Source organism: Corythoichthys intestinalis, chromosome 19, assembly GCF_030265065.1.
Source record: "Corythoichthys intestinalis isolate RoL2023-P3 chromosome 19, ASM3026506v1, whole genome shotgun sequence".
Taxonomy (NCBI): domain Eukaryota; kingdom Metazoa; phylum Chordata; class Actinopteri; order Syngnathiformes; family Syngnathidae; genus Corythoichthys; species Corythoichthys intestinalis.
The window spans coordinates 40,457,717-40,472,089 of NC_080413.1; the positions used below are offsets into that span (position 1 = coordinate 40,457,717).

The 14,373-nt window shown below is 40.3% G+C and overlaps 1 protein-coding gene and 30 non-coding genes across 31 annotated transcripts in view; 1 reads left to right on the forward strand and 30 right to left on the reverse strand.

The window, feature by feature from the left end:
* Positions 1 to 85: 85 nt before the first annotated feature.
* On the reverse strand, positions 86 to 156 carry trnag-gcc (transfer RNA glycine (anticodon GCC)). Its single transcript has one exon. It is a non-coding gene; the product is annotated as a tRNA-Gly (tRNA).
* A 138-nt stretch (positions 157 to 294) lies between these two features.
* Positions 295 to 365, reverse strand: trnag-gcc (transfer RNA glycine (anticodon GCC)). Its single transcript has one exon. It is a non-coding gene; the product is annotated as a tRNA-Gly (tRNA).
* A 139-nt stretch (positions 366 to 504) lies between these two features.
* On the reverse strand, positions 505 to 575 carry trnag-ccc (transfer RNA glycine (anticodon CCC)). The gene has a single exon. It is a non-coding gene; the product is annotated as a tRNA-Gly (tRNA).
* A 139-nt stretch (positions 576 to 714) lies between these two features.
* trnag-gcc (transfer RNA glycine (anticodon GCC)) lies at positions 715 to 785 on the reverse strand. Its single transcript has one exon. It is a non-coding gene; the product is annotated as a tRNA-Gly (tRNA).
* Positions 786 to 924: 139 nt separating this feature from the next.
* Positions 925 to 995, reverse strand: trnag-gcc (transfer RNA glycine (anticodon GCC)). The gene has a single exon. It is a non-coding gene; the product is annotated as a tRNA-Gly (tRNA).
* A 506-nt stretch (positions 996 to 1,501) lies between these two features.
* Positions 1,502 to 1,572, reverse strand: trnag-gcc (transfer RNA glycine (anticodon GCC)). The gene has a single exon. It is a non-coding gene; the product is annotated as a tRNA-Gly (tRNA).
* A 146-nt stretch (positions 1,573 to 1,718) lies between these two features.
* trnag-ccc (transfer RNA glycine (anticodon CCC)) lies at positions 1,719 to 1,789 on the reverse strand. Its single transcript has one exon. It is a non-coding gene; the product is annotated as a tRNA-Gly (tRNA).
* Positions 1,790 to 1,935: 146 nt separating this feature from the next.
* On the reverse strand, positions 1,936 to 2,005 carry trnag-gcc (transfer RNA glycine (anticodon GCC)). Its single transcript has one exon. It is a non-coding gene; the product is annotated as a tRNA-Gly (tRNA).
* Positions 2,006 to 2,151: 146 nt separating this feature from the next.
* On the reverse strand, positions 2,152 to 2,222 carry trnag-gcc (transfer RNA glycine (anticodon GCC)). The gene has a single exon. It is a non-coding gene; the product is annotated as a tRNA-Gly (tRNA).
* Positions 2,223 to 2,576: 354 nt separating this feature from the next.
* trnag-gcc (transfer RNA glycine (anticodon GCC)) lies at positions 2,577 to 2,647 on the reverse strand. The gene has a single exon. It is a non-coding gene; the product is annotated as a tRNA-Gly (tRNA).
* Positions 2,648 to 2,786: 139 nt separating this feature from the next.
* On the reverse strand, positions 2,787 to 2,857 carry trnag-ccc (transfer RNA glycine (anticodon CCC)). The gene has a single exon. It is a non-coding gene; the product is annotated as a tRNA-Gly (tRNA).
* A 139-nt stretch (positions 2,858 to 2,996) lies between these two features.
* trnag-gcc (transfer RNA glycine (anticodon GCC)) lies at positions 2,997 to 3,067 on the reverse strand. The gene has a single exon. It is a non-coding gene; the product is annotated as a tRNA-Gly (tRNA).
* A 139-nt stretch (positions 3,068 to 3,206) lies between these two features.
* Positions 3,207 to 3,277, reverse strand: trnag-gcc (transfer RNA glycine (anticodon GCC)). The gene has a single exon. It is a non-coding gene; the product is annotated as a tRNA-Gly (tRNA).
* A 139-nt stretch (positions 3,278 to 3,416) lies between these two features.
* Positions 3,417 to 3,487, reverse strand: trnag-gcc (transfer RNA glycine (anticodon GCC)). The gene has a single exon. It is a non-coding gene; the product is annotated as a tRNA-Gly (tRNA).
* A 146-nt stretch (positions 3,488 to 3,633) lies between these two features.
* On the reverse strand, positions 3,634 to 3,704 carry trnag-gcc (transfer RNA glycine (anticodon GCC)). Its single transcript has one exon. It is a non-coding gene; the product is annotated as a tRNA-Gly (tRNA).
* A 573-nt stretch (positions 3,705 to 4,277) lies between these two features.
* On the reverse strand, positions 4,278 to 4,348 carry trnag-gcc (transfer RNA glycine (anticodon GCC)). The gene has a single exon. It is a non-coding gene; the product is annotated as a tRNA-Gly (tRNA).
* Positions 4,349 to 4,494: 146 nt separating this feature from the next.
* On the reverse strand, positions 4,495 to 4,565 carry trnag-gcc (transfer RNA glycine (anticodon GCC)). Its single transcript has one exon. It is a non-coding gene; the product is annotated as a tRNA-Gly (tRNA).
* Positions 4,566 to 4,704: 139 nt separating this feature from the next.
* trnag-gcc (transfer RNA glycine (anticodon GCC)) lies at positions 4,705 to 4,775 on the reverse strand. The gene has a single exon. It is a non-coding gene; the product is annotated as a tRNA-Gly (tRNA).
* A 670-nt stretch (positions 4,776 to 5,445) lies between these two features.
* trnag-gcc (transfer RNA glycine (anticodon GCC)) lies at positions 5,446 to 5,516 on the reverse strand. Its single transcript has one exon. It is a non-coding gene; the product is annotated as a tRNA-Gly (tRNA).
* A 146-nt stretch (positions 5,517 to 5,662) lies between these two features.
* trnag-gcc (transfer RNA glycine (anticodon GCC)) lies at positions 5,663 to 5,733 on the reverse strand. The gene has a single exon. It is a non-coding gene; the product is annotated as a tRNA-Gly (tRNA).
* A 146-nt stretch (positions 5,734 to 5,879) lies between these two features.
* Positions 5,880 to 5,950, reverse strand: trnag-gcc (transfer RNA glycine (anticodon GCC)). Its single transcript has one exon. It is a non-coding gene; the product is annotated as a tRNA-Gly (tRNA).
* A 354-nt stretch (positions 5,951 to 6,304) lies between these two features.
* On the reverse strand, positions 6,305 to 6,375 carry trnag-gcc (transfer RNA glycine (anticodon GCC)). Its single transcript has one exon. It is a non-coding gene; the product is annotated as a tRNA-Gly (tRNA).
* A 139-nt stretch (positions 6,376 to 6,514) lies between these two features.
* On the reverse strand, positions 6,515 to 6,585 carry trnag-ccc (transfer RNA glycine (anticodon CCC)). The gene has a single exon. It is a non-coding gene; the product is annotated as a tRNA-Gly (tRNA).
* A 513-nt stretch (positions 6,586 to 7,098) lies between these two features.
* On the reverse strand, positions 7,099 to 7,169 carry trnag-gcc (transfer RNA glycine (anticodon GCC)). Its single transcript has one exon. It is a non-coding gene; the product is annotated as a tRNA-Gly (tRNA).
* A 146-nt stretch (positions 7,170 to 7,315) lies between these two features.
* Positions 7,316 to 7,386, reverse strand: trnag-gcc (transfer RNA glycine (anticodon GCC)). Its single transcript has one exon. It is a non-coding gene; the product is annotated as a tRNA-Gly (tRNA).
* Positions 7,387 to 7,532: 146 nt separating this feature from the next.
* trnag-gcc (transfer RNA glycine (anticodon GCC)) lies at positions 7,533 to 7,603 on the reverse strand. The gene has a single exon. It is a non-coding gene; the product is annotated as a tRNA-Gly (tRNA).
* Positions 7,604 to 7,957: 354 nt separating this feature from the next.
* trnag-gcc (transfer RNA glycine (anticodon GCC)) lies at positions 7,958 to 8,028 on the reverse strand. The gene has a single exon. It is a non-coding gene; the product is annotated as a tRNA-Gly (tRNA).
* A 565-nt stretch (positions 8,029 to 8,593) lies between these two features.
* On the reverse strand, positions 8,594 to 8,664 carry trnas-gcu (transfer RNA serine (anticodon GCU)). The gene has a single exon. It is a non-coding gene; the product is annotated as a tRNA-Ser (tRNA).
* A 140-nt stretch (positions 8,665 to 8,804) lies between these two features.
* Positions 8,805 to 8,875, reverse strand: trnav-gac (transfer RNA valine (anticodon GAC)). The gene has a single exon. It is a non-coding gene; the product is annotated as a tRNA-Val (tRNA).
* A 931-nt stretch (positions 8,876 to 9,806) lies between these two features.
* trnag-gcc (transfer RNA glycine (anticodon GCC)) lies at positions 9,807 to 9,877 on the reverse strand. Its single transcript has one exon. It is a non-coding gene; the product is annotated as a tRNA-Gly (tRNA).
* A 4,221-nt stretch (positions 9,878 to 14,098) lies between these two features.
* The window catches only part of ncaph2 (non-SMC condensin II complex, subunit H2), a 35,101-nt gene continuing 34,826 nt past the window's right edge, over positions 14,099 to 14,373 (forward strand). Inside the window, exon 1 of the mRNA XM_057822931.1 lies at positions 14,099 to 14,181. The gene's annotated coding sequence lies outside the window, so the exon portion shown is untranslated. The remainder of the gene's footprint in view (positions 14,182 to 14,373) is intronic.

Here is a 14,373-nt window from a genome sequence, read left to right on the forward strand (position 1 = left end):
AAAGTGCTTCAAAAGCAAAACCTGATTATAGTGGTGTATAACAGCAGATTGCTATATTAGAACATCAAACTCCTTGAACCGATACTGAATTGGCTGGGAATCAGACCCAGGCCTCTCGCATGGCAAGCGAGAATTCTACCACTGAACCACCAATGCCCACAGAAGAAAGCACCATATGAAAAAGTGAAAATTTCATTAAAAATGAAGGTCAAATTGCTTCAAAAAAAGAACCTGATCTAGCACTGTATAACAGAAGATTGCTATATTAGAACATCAAACTTCTTAAACAGATACTGCATTGGCTGGGAATCGGACCCAGGCCTCTCGCATGGCAAGCGAGAATTCTACCACTGAACCACCAATGCTCACACCACAGAGGACCATATGGAAAAAGTGAAAAATTCATTAAAAATGAAGGTCAAATTGCTTCAAAAAAAGAACCTGATCTAGCACTGTATAACAGAAGATTGCTATATTAGAACATCAAACTCCTTGAACAGATACTGCATTGGCTGGGAATCAGACCCAGGTCTCTCGCATGGGAAGCGAGAATTCTGTCACTGAACCACCAATGCCCACAGCAGAAAGCACCACATGAAAAAGTGAAAATTTCATTAAAAATCAAGGTCAAAGTGCTTCAAAAGCAAAACCTGATTATAGTGCTGTATAACAGCAGATTGCTATAATAGAACATCAAACTCCTTGAACAGATACTGCAATGGCTGGGAATCGGACCCAGGCCTCTCGCATGGCAAGCAAGAATTCTACCACTGAACCACCAATGCTCACACCACAGAGGACCATATGGGAAAAGTGAAAATTTCATTAAAAATGAAGGTCAAAGTGCTTCAAATAAGAACCTTATCATAGCGCTGTATAAAAGACGATCACTGTATTAGAAAAACAAACTGCCTAAACAGATACTGCATTGGCTGGGAATCGGACCCAGGTCTCTCGCATGGCAAGCGAAGATTCTACCACTGAACCACCAATGGTCACAGTGTAGAGGGCCATATCAAAAAGTTAAAATTTTATTAAAAATGAAGGTCAAAGTGCTTCAAATAAAGAACCTGATCATAGCACTGTATCACAGAAGATCGCTGTTTTAGAACAACAAACTTCTTCAACAAATACTGCATTGGCTGGGAATCAGACCCAGGCCTCTCGCATGGCAAACGAGAATTCTACCACTGAAACACCAACGCTCACAGAGCAGAATACCATATGAAAAAGTGAAAATTTCATTAAAAATCAAGGTCAAAGTGCTTCAAAAGCAGAACCTGATTATATTACTGTAAGAACAAAGATCACTGTATTAGAAGAACAAACTGCTTAAACAGATACTGCATTGGCTGGGAATCGGACCCAGGTCTCTCGCATGGCAAGCGAGAATTCTACCAAATAAAAATGAAGGTCAAAGTGCGTCAAATAAAGAACCTGATCATAGCACTGTATCACAGAAGATCGCTGTTTTAGAACAACAAACTTCTTCAACAAATACTGCATTGGTTGGGAATCAGACCCAGGCCTCTCGCATGGCAAGCGAGAATTCTACCACTGAACCACCAATGCTCACTGCTGACCGAACAGAGTACCATATAAAAAAGTGAAAATTTCATTAAAAATGAAGGTCAAAGTGCTTCAAAAGCAAAACCTGATTATAGTGCTGTATAACAGCAGATTGCTATAATAGAACATCAAACTCCTTGAACAGATACTGCATTGGCTGGGAATCAGACCCAGGCCTCTCGCATGGGAAGCGAGAATTCTACCACTGAACCACCAATGCTCACTGCTGACAGAACAGAGTACCATATGAAAGAGGGAAAATTTCATTAAAAATGAAGGTCAAAGTGCTTCAAATAAAGAACCTGATCATAACACTCTATAAACAAAGATCACTGTATTAGATGAACAAACTGCTTAAACAGATACTGCATTGGCTGGGATCGGACCCAGGTCTCTCGCATGGCAAGCGAGAACTCTACCACTGAACCACCAATGCTCACTGCTCACAGAACAGAGTACCATATGAAAAAGTGAAAATTTAATTAAAAATGAAGGTCAAAGTGCTTCAAATAAAGAATCTGACCATAACACCGTATAAACAAAGATCACTGTATTAGAAGAACAAACTGCTTAAACAGATACTGCATTGGCTGGGAATCGGACCCAGGTCTCTTGCATGGCAAGCGAGAGTTCTACCACTGAACCACCAATGCCCACAGGAGAAAGCTCCATATGAAAAAGTGAAAATTTCATTAAAATCAAGGTCAAAGTGCTTCAAAAGCTAAACCTGATTATAGTGCTGTATAACAGCAGATTGCTATATTAGAACATCAAACTCCTTGAACAGATACTGCATTGGCTGCGAATCGGACCCAGGCCTCTCGCATGGCAAGCGAGAATTCTACCACTGAACCACCAATTCACTGCTCACAGAACAGAGTACCATATGAAAGAGTGAAAATTTCATTAAAAGTGAAGGTCAAAGTGCTTCAAATAAAGAACCTGATCATAACACTGTATAAACAAAGATCACTGTATTAGAAGAACAAACTGCTGAAAACACATACTGCATTGGCTGGGAATCAGACCCAGGCCTCTCGAATGGCAAGCGAGAATTCTACCACTGAACCACCAATGCCCACAGCAGAAAGTACCATATGAAAAAGTGAAAATTTCATTAAAAATCAAGGTTAAAGTGCTTCAAAAGCAAAACCTGATTATAGTGCTGTATAACAGCAGATTGCTATATTAGAACACCAAACTCCTTGAACAGATACTGCATTGGCTGGGAATCGGAACCAGGCCTCTCGCATGGGAAGCGAGAATTCTACCACTGAACCACCAATGCCCACAGCAGAAAGCACCATATGAAAAAGTGAAAATTTCATTAAAAATCAAGGTCAAAGTGCTTCAAAAGCAAAACCTGATTATAGTGGTGTATAACAGCAGATTGCTATATTAGAACATCAAACTCCTTGAACCGATACTGAATTGGCTGGGAATCAGACCCAGGCCTCTCGCATGGCAAGCGAGAATTCTACCACTGAACCACCAATGCCCACAGAATTAAGCACCATATGAAAAAGTGAAAATTTCATTAAAAATCAAGGTCAAAGTGCTTCAAAGGCAAAACCTGATTATAGTGCTGTATAACAGCAGATTGCTATATTAGAACATCAAACTATTTGAACAGATACTGCATTGGCTGGGAATCGGACCCAGGCCTCTCGCATGGCAAGCGAGAATTCTACCACTGAACCACCAATGCCCACAGCAGAAAGTGCCAGATGAAAAAGTGAACATTTTATTAAAAATCAAGGTCAAAGTGCTTCAAAAGCAAAACCTGATTATAGTGCTGTATAACAGCAGATTGCTATAATAGAACATCAAACTCCTTGAACAGATACTGCATTGGCTGGGAATCAGACCCAGGCCTCTCATATGGCAAGCGAGAATTCTACCACTGAACCACCAATGCTCACTGCTGACAGAACAGAGTACCATATGAAAGAGTGAAAATTTCATTAAAAATGAAGGTCAAAGTGCTTCAAATAAAGAACCTGATCATAACACTGTATAAACAAAGATCACTGTATTAGAAGAACAAACTGCTTAAACAGATACTGCATTGGCTGGGAATCGGACCCAGGCCTCTCGCATGGCAAGCGAGAATTCTACCACTGAACCACCAATGCTCACTGCCGACAGAACAGAGTACCATATGAAAGAGTGAAAATTTCATTAAAAATGAAGGTGAAAGTGCTTCAAATAAAGAACCTGATCATAACACTGTATAAACAAAGATCACTGTATTAGAAGAACAAACTGCTTAAACAGATACTGCATTGGCTGGGAATCGGACGCAGGTCTCTCGCATGGCAAGCGAGAAATCTACCACTGAACCACCAATGCCCACAGCAGAAAGCACCATATGAAAAAGTGAAAATTTCATTAAAAATCAAGGTCAAAGTGCTTCAAAAGAAAAACCTGATTATAGTGGTGTATAACAGCAGATTGCTATATTAGAACATCAAACTCCTTGAACCGATACTGAATTGGTTGGGAATCAGACCCAAGCCTCTCGCATGGCAAGCGAGAATTCTACCACTGAACCACCAATGCTCACTGCTGACAGAACAGAGTACCATATGAAAGAGTGAAAATTTCATTAAAAATGAAGGTCAAAGGGCTTCAAATAAAGAACCTGATCATAACACTCTATAAACAAAGATCACTGTATTAGATGAACAAACTGCTTAAACAGATACTGCATCGGCTGGGAATCGGACCCAGGTCTCTCGCATGGCAAGCGAGAATTCTACCACTGAACCACCAATGCTCACTGCTGACAGAACAGAGTACCATATGAAAGAGTGAAAATTTCATTAAAAATGAAGGTCAAAGTGCTTCAAATAAAGAACCTGATCATAACACTCTATAAACAAAGATCACTGTATTAGATGAACAAACTGCTTAAACAAATACTGCATTGGCTGGGAATCGGACCCAGGTCTCTCGCATGGCAAGCGAAGATTCTACCACTGAACCACCAATGGTCACAGTGTAGAGGGCCATATCAAAAAGTTAAAATTTTATTAAAAATGAAGGTCAAAGTGCTTCAAATAAAGAACCTGATCATAGCACTGTATCACAGAAGATCGCTGTTTTAGAACAACAAACTTCTTCAACAAATACTGCATTGGCTGGGAATCAGACCCAGGCCTCTCGCATGGCAAACGAGAATTCTACCACTGAACCACCAACGCTCACAGAGCAGAAAACCATATGAAAAAGTGAAAATTTCATTCAAAATCAAGGTCAAAGTGCTTCAAAAGCAGAACCTGATTATAGTACTGTAAGAACAAAGATCACTGTATTAGAAGAACAAACTGCTTAAACAGATACTGCATTGGCTGGGAATCGGACCCAGGTCTCTCTCATGGCAAGCGAGAATTCTACCAAATAAAAATGAAGGTCAAAGTGCTTCAAATAAAGAACCTGATCATAGCACTGTATCACAGAAGATCGCTGTTTTAGAACAACAAACTTCTTCAACAAATACTGCATTGGTTGGGAATCAGACCTAGGCCTCTCGCATGGCAAGCGAGAATTCTACCACTGAACCACCAATGCTTACTGCTGACCGAACAGAGTACCATATAAAAAAGTGAAAATTTCATTAAAAATGAAGGTCAAAGTGCTTCAAAAGCAAAACCTGATTATAGTGCTGTATAACAGCAGATTGCTATATTAGAACATCAAACTCCTTGAACAGATACTGCATTGGCTGGGAATCGGACCCAGGTCTCTCTCATGGCAAGCGAGAATTCTACCAAATAAAAATGAAGGTCAAAGTGCTTCAAATAAAGAACCTGATCATAGCACTGTATCACAGAAGATCGCTGTTTTAGAACAACAAACTTCTTCAACAAATACTGCATTGGCTGGGGATCGGACCCAGGCCTCTCACATGGCAAGCGAGAATTCTACCACTGAACCACCAATGCTCACTGCTGACAGAACAGAGTACCATATGAAAGAGTGAAAATTTCATTAAAAATGAAGGTCAAAGTGCTTCAAATAAAGAACCTGATCATAACACTGTATAAACAAAGATCACTGTATTAGAAGAACAAACTGCTTAAACAGATACTGCATTGGCTGGGAATCGGACCCAGGCCTCTCGCATGGCAAGCGAGAATTCTACCACTGAACCACCAATGCTCACTGCTCACAGAACAGAGTACCATATGAAAAAGTGAAAATTTAATTAAAAATGAAGGTCAAAGTGCTTCAAATAAAGAATCTGACCATAACACTGTATAAACAAAGATCACTGTATTAGAAGAACAAACTGCTTAAACAGATACTGCATTGGCTGGGAATCGGACCCAGGTCTCTTGCATGGCAAGCGAGAGTTCTACCACTAAACCACCAATGCCCACAGTAGAAAGCTCCATATGAAAAAGTGAAAATTTCATTAAAAATCAAGGTCAAAGTGCTTCAAAAGCTAAACCTGATTACAGTGCTGTATAACAGCAGATTGCTATATTAGAACATCAAACTCCTTGAACAGATACTGCATTGGCTGCGAATCGGACCCAGGCCTCTCGCATGGCAAGCGAGAATTCTACCACTGAACCACCAATTTACTGCTCACAGAACAGAGTACCATATGAAAGAGTGAAAATTTCATTAAAAGTGAAGGTCAAAGTGCTTCAAATAAAGAACCTGATCATAACACTTTATAAACAAAGATCACTGTATTAGAAGAACAAACTGCTTAAACACATACTGCATTGGCTGGGAATCAGACCCAGGCCTCTCGCATGGCAAGCGAGAATTCTACCACTGAACCACCAATGCCCACAGCAGAAAGTACCATATGAAAAAGTGAAAATTTCATTAAAAATCAAGGTTAAAGTGCTTCAAAAGCAAAACCTGATTATAGTGCTGTATAACAGCAGATTGCTATGTTAGAACATCAAACTCCTTGAACAGATACTGCATTGGCTGGGAATCGGACCCAGGTCTCTCGCATGGGAAGCGAGAATTCTGTCACTGAACCACCAATGCCCACAGTAGAAAGCACCATATGAAAAAGTGAAAATTTCATTAAAAATCAAGGTCAAAGTGCTTCAAAAGCAAAACCTGATTATAGTGCTGTATAACAGCAGATTGCTATATTAGAACATCAAACTCCTTGAACAGATACTGCATTGGCTGGGAATCGGACCCAGGTCTCTCTCATGGCAAGCGAGAATTCTACCAAATAAAAATGAAGGTCAAAGTGCTTCAAATAAAGAACCTGATCATAGCACTGTATCACAGAAGATCGCTGTTTTAGAACAACAAACTTCTTCAACAAATACTGCATTGGTTGGGAATCAGAGCCAGGCCTCTCGCATGGCAAGCGAGAATTCTACCACTGAACCACCAATGCTCACTGCTGACCGAACAGAGGACCATATAAAAAAGTGAAAATTTCATTAAAAATGAAGGTCAAAGTGCTTCAAAAGCAAAACCTGATTATAGTGCTGTATAACAGCAGATTGCTATAATAGAACATCCAACTCCTTGAACAGATACTGCATTGGCTGGGGATCGGACCCAGGCCTCTCACATGGCAAGCGAGAATTCTACCACTGAACCACCAATGCTCACTGCTGACAGAACAGAGTACCATATGAAAGAGTGAAAATTTCATTAAAAATGAAGGTCAAAGTGCTTCAAATAAAGAACCTGATCATAACACTGTATAAACAAAGATCACTGTATTAGAAGAACAAACTGCTTAAACAGATACTGCATTGGCTGGGAATCGGACCCAGGCCTCTCGCATGGCAAGCGAGAATTCTACCACTGAACCACCAATGCTCACTGCTCGCAGAACAGAGTACCATATGAAAAAGTGAAAATTTAATTAAAAATGAAGGTCAAAGTGCTTCAAATAAAGAACCTGACCATAACACTGTATAAACAAAGATCACTGTATTAGAAGAACAAACTGCTTAAACAGATACTGCATTGGCTGGGAATCGGACCCAGGTCTCTTGCATGGCAAGCGAGAATTCTACCACTGAACCACCAATGCCCACAGCAGAAAGCTCCATATGAAAAAGTGAAAATTTCATTAAAAATCAAGGTCAAAGTGCTTCAAAAGCTAAACCTGATTATAGTGCTGTATAACAGCAGATTGCTATATTAGAACATCAAACTCCTTGAACAGATACTGCATTGGCTGCGAATCGGACCCAGGCCTCTCGCATGGCAAGCGAGAATTCTACCACTGAACCACCAATTCACTGCTCACAGAACAGAGTACCATATGAAAGAGTGAAAATTTCATTAAAAGTGAAGGTCAAAATGCTTCAAATAAAGAACCTGATCATAACACTGTATAAACAAAGATCACTGTATTAGAAGAACAAACTGCTTAAACACATACTGCATTGGCTGGGAATCAGACCCAGGCCTCTCGCATGGCAAGCGAGAATTCTACCACTGAACCACCAATGCTCACACCACAGAGGACCATATGGAAAAAGTGAAAATTTCCTTAAAAATGAAGGTCAAAGTGCTTCAAAAAAAAAAAAAAAAGAACCTGATCATAGCACTGCATAACAGAAGATCGCTCTATTAGAACAACAAACTTCTTCAACAAATACTGCATTGGCTGGGAATCAGACTCAGGCCTCTCGCATGGCAAACGGGAATTCTTCCACTGAACCACCAATGCTCACAGGACACAATATCATGAAAAAGTGAAAATTTCATTAAAAATGAAGGTCAAATTGCTTCAAAAAAAGAACTTGATCTCGCACTGTATAACAGAAAATTGCTGTATTAGAACATCTAACTTCTTAAAGAGATACTGCATTGACTGGGAATCGAACCCTGGCCTCTCACATGACTGGCGAAGATTCTACCACTGAACCACCATTGGTGACAGTCTTGGGGGCCATATCAAAAAATTAAAATTAAATTAAAATGAAGGTCAAAGTGCTTCAAATAAAGAACCTGATCATAGCACTGTATAAAAGAAGATCACTGTATTAGAAGAACAAACTGCTTAAATACATACTGCATTGGCTGGGAATCGAATCCAGGCCTCTTGCATAGCAAGTGAGAATTCTACCACTGAACCACCAATGCTCACACCACAGAGGGCCATATGAAAAAGTGAAAATTTCATTAAAAATGAAGGTCAAAGTGCTTCAAAAAACAGAACCTGATCATAGCACTGTATCACAGAAGATCACTGTTTTAGAACAACAAACTTCTTCAACAAATACTGCATTGGCTGGGAATCAGACCCAGGCCTCTCACATGTCAAGTGAGAATTCTACCACTGAACCACCAATGTTCACAGTGTAGAGGGCCTTATCAAAAACTGAAAATTTTATTAAAAATCAAGGTCAAAGTGCTTCAAAAGAAGAACCTGATTATAGTGCTGTATAACAGAAGATTACTATATTAGAACATCAAACTTCTTAAACAGATACTGCATTGGCTGCAAATCGGACCCAGGGCTCTCACATGGCAAGCGAGAATTCTACTACTGAACCACATGGAAAAAGCGAAAATTGCATTAAAAATGAAGATCAAAGTGCTTCAAAAAAAGAACTGATCATAGCACTGTATAACACAAGATCGCTCTATTAGAACATCTGACTTCTTAAACAGATACTGCTTTGGCTAAGCGAGAATTCTACCACTGAACCACCAATGTTCACACCTCAGATCACCATATGAAAAAGTGAAAAATTCATTAAAAATGAAGGTCAAAGTGCTTCAAAAAAAAAAAAAGAACCTGATCATAGCACTGTATAACAGAAGATCGCTGTATTAGAACAACAAACGTCCTCAACAAATACTGCATTGGCTGGGGAATCAGACCCAGGCCTCTCACATGGCAAGTGAGAATTCTACCACTGAACTACCAATGGTCACAGTGTAGAGGGCCATATCAAAAAGTGAAAATTTTATTAAAAATGAAGGTCAAATTTCTTCAAAAATAGAACCTGATCTAGCACTGTATAACAGGAGATTGCTATATTAGAACATCAAACTTCTTAAACAGATACTGCATTGGCTGGGAATCGGACCCAGGCCTCTCACATGGCAAGCGAAGATTCTACCACTGAATCACCAAGGGTCACAGTATAGAGGGCCATATCAAAAAGTTAAAATCTCATTTAAAATGAAGGTCAAAGTGCTTCAAATAAAGAACCTGATCATCGCACTGTATAAAAGAAGATCACTGTATTAGAAGAACAAACTGCTTAAACACATACTGCATTGGCTGGGAATCCGACCCAGGCCTCTCGCATGGCAAGCGAGAATTCTACCACTGAACCACCAATGCTCACACCACAGAGGACCATATGAAGAAGTGAAAAATTCATTAAAAATGAAGGCCAAATTGCTTCAAAAAAAGAACCTGATCATAGCACTGTATCACAGAAGATCACTGTTTTAGAACAACAAACTTCTTCAACAAATACTGCATTGGCTGGGAATCAGACCCAGGCTTCTCACATGGCAAGTGAGAATTCTACCACTGAACCACCAATGGTCACAGTGTAGAGGGCCATATCAAAAAGTGAAAATTTATTAAAAATGAAGGTCAAAGTGCTTCAGAAAAAGAACCTGATCATAGCACTGTATAACAGAAGATCGCTGTATTAGAACAACAAACTTCTGAAACAAATACTGCATTCTTTCCTTTCTTTCCTATTGAACTGCAAGATTCCATTGTCTTTGTCTGCTTGGCGATCTTAATACAGGTAATATCTCAAACCCTCAAGCCCGTCCACTACTAGCAAGTTTAACGATAGCCAAAAAAACAATATTGCTGAATTGGAAAAACTCACAAAACGTTACCATGAACCAATAGCTAAATCTAATCAATGAGTATGTAGCATTAGAAAAAATATCTGGCAAACAGTCAAATAAAATGGACAAATATGGACAACAGTGGGACACAGTCGTAAGAACGATGAACATAGAATAAGGACTCTCTCTCGTCTGCGAAGGAATGCCATAAAAGTAATAAAAATGTATACATAAATTGATGTACGCGGGGTGTCCAGGGAAGTTGTATGCATCCTTCTGCAGCTGAAAACTTGCTGTTCCTTGCTGGTGAGGTGGACATCCCCTGGTCTCCGGCGTTTGGCGTAGCGTCTGCTCGGAATGCGGGGTGGGTGCTCGGGCGGCGGGGGGAGGGGTGGGTGGTTGCGGGTGCGCCGTGGGTTGTCTGGGGTGGGGGTTGATCGGGGCCCTGGCGCTTTTCCCGCCCTGCGGCCGGTGGCTCCGGTGGACGGGGCCACGCCCACGGGAGCCTGCCTCTTAACTCACGCGCTCCTCATTTCAGCACTGTAAATATCTTTCACCCTGGCACTTACATACTCATTCATTTGAGTCCCAACGGGGAGAGTTGGGACGGGGCCATACAATCCTGGCCTCCAGTATAACAGAAGATCACTGTTTTAGAACAACAAACTACTTAAACAAATAATGCATTGGCTGGGAACCGGACCGAGGCCTCTCGCATGGCAAGCGAGAATTCTACAACAGAACCACCAATGCTCACAGTAAACAGCACCATAAGAAAAAGTGAAAATTTCATTAAAAATTAAGGTCAAACTGCTTCATAAAAGAACCTGATCATAGCACTGTATAACAGAAGATTGCTGTATTAGAACAACAAACTTCTCAAACATTGATTGCATTGGCTGAGAATCAGACCCAGACCTCTTGCAAGGCAAGCAAGAATTCTACCACTGAACTGCCAATGCTCACAGTTAGGGTTGCCACCTTCAGAAATAAGAAAAACGGGACGCCCCCCTCGCGCCCAAAGCTGTACAGGCAGAGAAAAAAAGGGACATCCACAAAACTCCTAAAATGCATAGAAATGTCTCCGTTCATTAATATTCCGTATTAGTTCAATACGGAACACAACATTTAATTCCCAATTTCGGATCGTTCCTTATTTTAAGGGACAGGTGGCAACCCTACTCACAGTACAAAGTGCCATATGAAAAAGTGAAAATTTCATTAAACACGAAGGTCAAAGTCAAAGTGCTTCAAAAAATGTGAACCCGATCATGGTACAGTCTAACAGAATATCACTGGATAATAACAACAAACCTCTTGAACAGATAGTGAATTGGTTGGGCATCAGACTCAAACCTCCCACATAGCAGGCGAGAATTCTACCACTGAACTACTTATGCTCAAAGAAAGAAAATGCCAAGTAAAAGACTGAAAATTTAATTTAACCTGAAGGTCAAAGTGTTTCAAAAAAATCAACCTGATCATGGTACTGTATAGCAGAAGATCACTGTAGTAGAACAACAAACACTGCATTGGCTGGGAATCAGACCCAGGCCTCTCGCATGGCAAGCGAGAATTCTACCACTGAAACACTAGTGCTCACAGTGTAGAGGACCATATCAAAAAGTGAAAATTTCATTAAAAATCAAGGTCAAAGTACTTCAAAAGAAGAACCTGATCATAGTGCTGTATAAGAGAAGATTGCTATACTAGAACATCAAACTTCTTAGATAGATACTGCCTTGGCTAGGAATCAGACCCAGGCCTCCCGCATGGCAAGCGAGAATTCTACCACTGAACCACCAATGCTCACAGTACAGAGTACCATATGAAAAAGTGAAAATTTCATTAAATGGTGCTTTAAAGACACCCCATGATTGCTCATTTGTCACAGTTTGGTCTGTCTTTAAATTCCACACGTGGGCCACATCTTTACTGTTTATCCTTTCCTAACCTTTTAACGACGGTATCTTAAACTTCTCATAGAATAGCGATTTTGGTATAATTGGAAATGTGGTTTCATGCATATTGTAATTTTACCCATTTCATTTGCAATCTATTTTTGTTGTCGTCACATACGTGGAGAATGAAAATGGTCTTCGTATTTTTTAATCGTAAGACGTTCTTGACGTGAAACCTATTGTGTAAAAGCCCATAAAAAGAATAGTGAAGAGAGTACAGTTTGTGACTTTACAGTAAAAAGAATGTATGTTTTTTCTTGGCACACGTGTGCTCATTCCAATACTAGTACTGTATTGCAAAACATCTCTCTCTGGTGGTCAAGTTCTGGCAAGTGAGACAAAGATTGAACCCTGTTATGCTAAACCGCTAACAAGGCAAGGGAAATTTAACATAAGGTTGTAGTGCCAGGAAGGAGGTGGAGTATTGTGGTCCAAACTGGAGATTTCTTTCTCTTCAGAACAGAACTTGCACAGCAAACATGAGGCACATGTTAGAGCAAGAGAGGTGTGTACGCCCTAAAAGGGTCCGGGTGGAACTAGCACAACACATTCCTATAGGTCAGGGGTCGGGAACCTTTTTGGCTGAGAAAGCTATGAATAATACATCTTTTTAAATGTAATTCCCTTACAGCCATACTCAGAAATTAAAATTAAAAATACCTTTGCCTTTCATAGGCAAAACAGCAACACTTCTTCGTGTATCATGTCAACAACAACTTACTTTGCAGTTTGCAGTAACGCTGAACTGGGATAAATTGTTTACATCCGTTGACTCATCCTAAACGAGAGAGAAAAACAGTCCCACATTTACAGTATGTCCTTCACTTGCGTTGCCTCAATGTGATTTGACATGATGGTCCAATCATGAACAGACAGGAACATGTCTTTTATCTGATGTATTATTTTGTCTTTATCCAAAAAACGTCAAATAGTTAATGGGCAAAATACAACATCAATGTTTTGGCACAGTCCCCATCTGTGAATGGTTTTCTGTGTCAAACAATTGCTAAAGCACCAGGAAAGCTAGCCAAAGTCCAGTAACCTTGTTGAGTTCAAACACGGAGTTGCTGCTGACTGCCTTGCACAGTAGCTCTTGACATGCTTTCTTCTGCAGTCCCCCACAGGAAATTTCGATCCAACTGTAGCATGGCATGTGTCGAAATGCTGCTAATTGACCGTTTCATAGATGCAATTTTATCATTGCATATGAGAAACATTGCCGAACCCGCGCCCTCCACGTAGGCAATTTCCTCTGTCCATTACTGATTATGTGGGTTGTTTATATAAACCCTTGATTTGCCACATCTGCTGCTATTTGCGACAGCAAACAGTGTCTGCCACACCTGCGTTGCCTATGCAATTGATAGATACATAAATAAATCAGTATGTACTGTATGCTTGCCACTTTCCCACTTAAATTACTACAAACCGACTTTCTAGTAGCCGGTGAGTCGCCAGTTCGCATATGCGCAATGGAGTCTAATGAAACTTTTCTCTATCATTAAAGATTTGTCTGTGAGCCAGATGCAGCCATCAAAAGAGCCATATCTGGCTCGCGAGCCATAGGTTCCTGACCCCTGCTCTAGGTAAATTATGTATAAAGCAAAACCACAAGGTAATTCCAAGTGCTATACATTACGTGAAACTCATAAACACCAATAAAATGATACATAAAAATCATCAAGACGATTAAAAACAATTGAAACAGGAATAAAACCAGGAAAATGAATAGCACAAAAACAGCACTAAGTTATGCTTGCGGTGTGAAGAGTGACCACTAAGCGGCAGTACTTCAGGTTTTCAGTCGTTCTCGATGATCTTGACGCGGAAGTAGAAGACGAGTAGAAGAAGATTCGCCCGGGAAGTTTGACAAGTACGTATTATTTTCCGCCCAACACTTGTTTTTATTTTTGCTACGTTAAATAAGTTGTATTTCCCTAACTTTTGTTGAGTTTTGGGGATGTGCGTCTGATTTGTTTACAATGTATTTTCTCGATCGATGCAATCCAGTCGTTTGCGTCGTCGACTGGCGTTGTACTGCCAAAATGTTCTGTACTAACCGTGG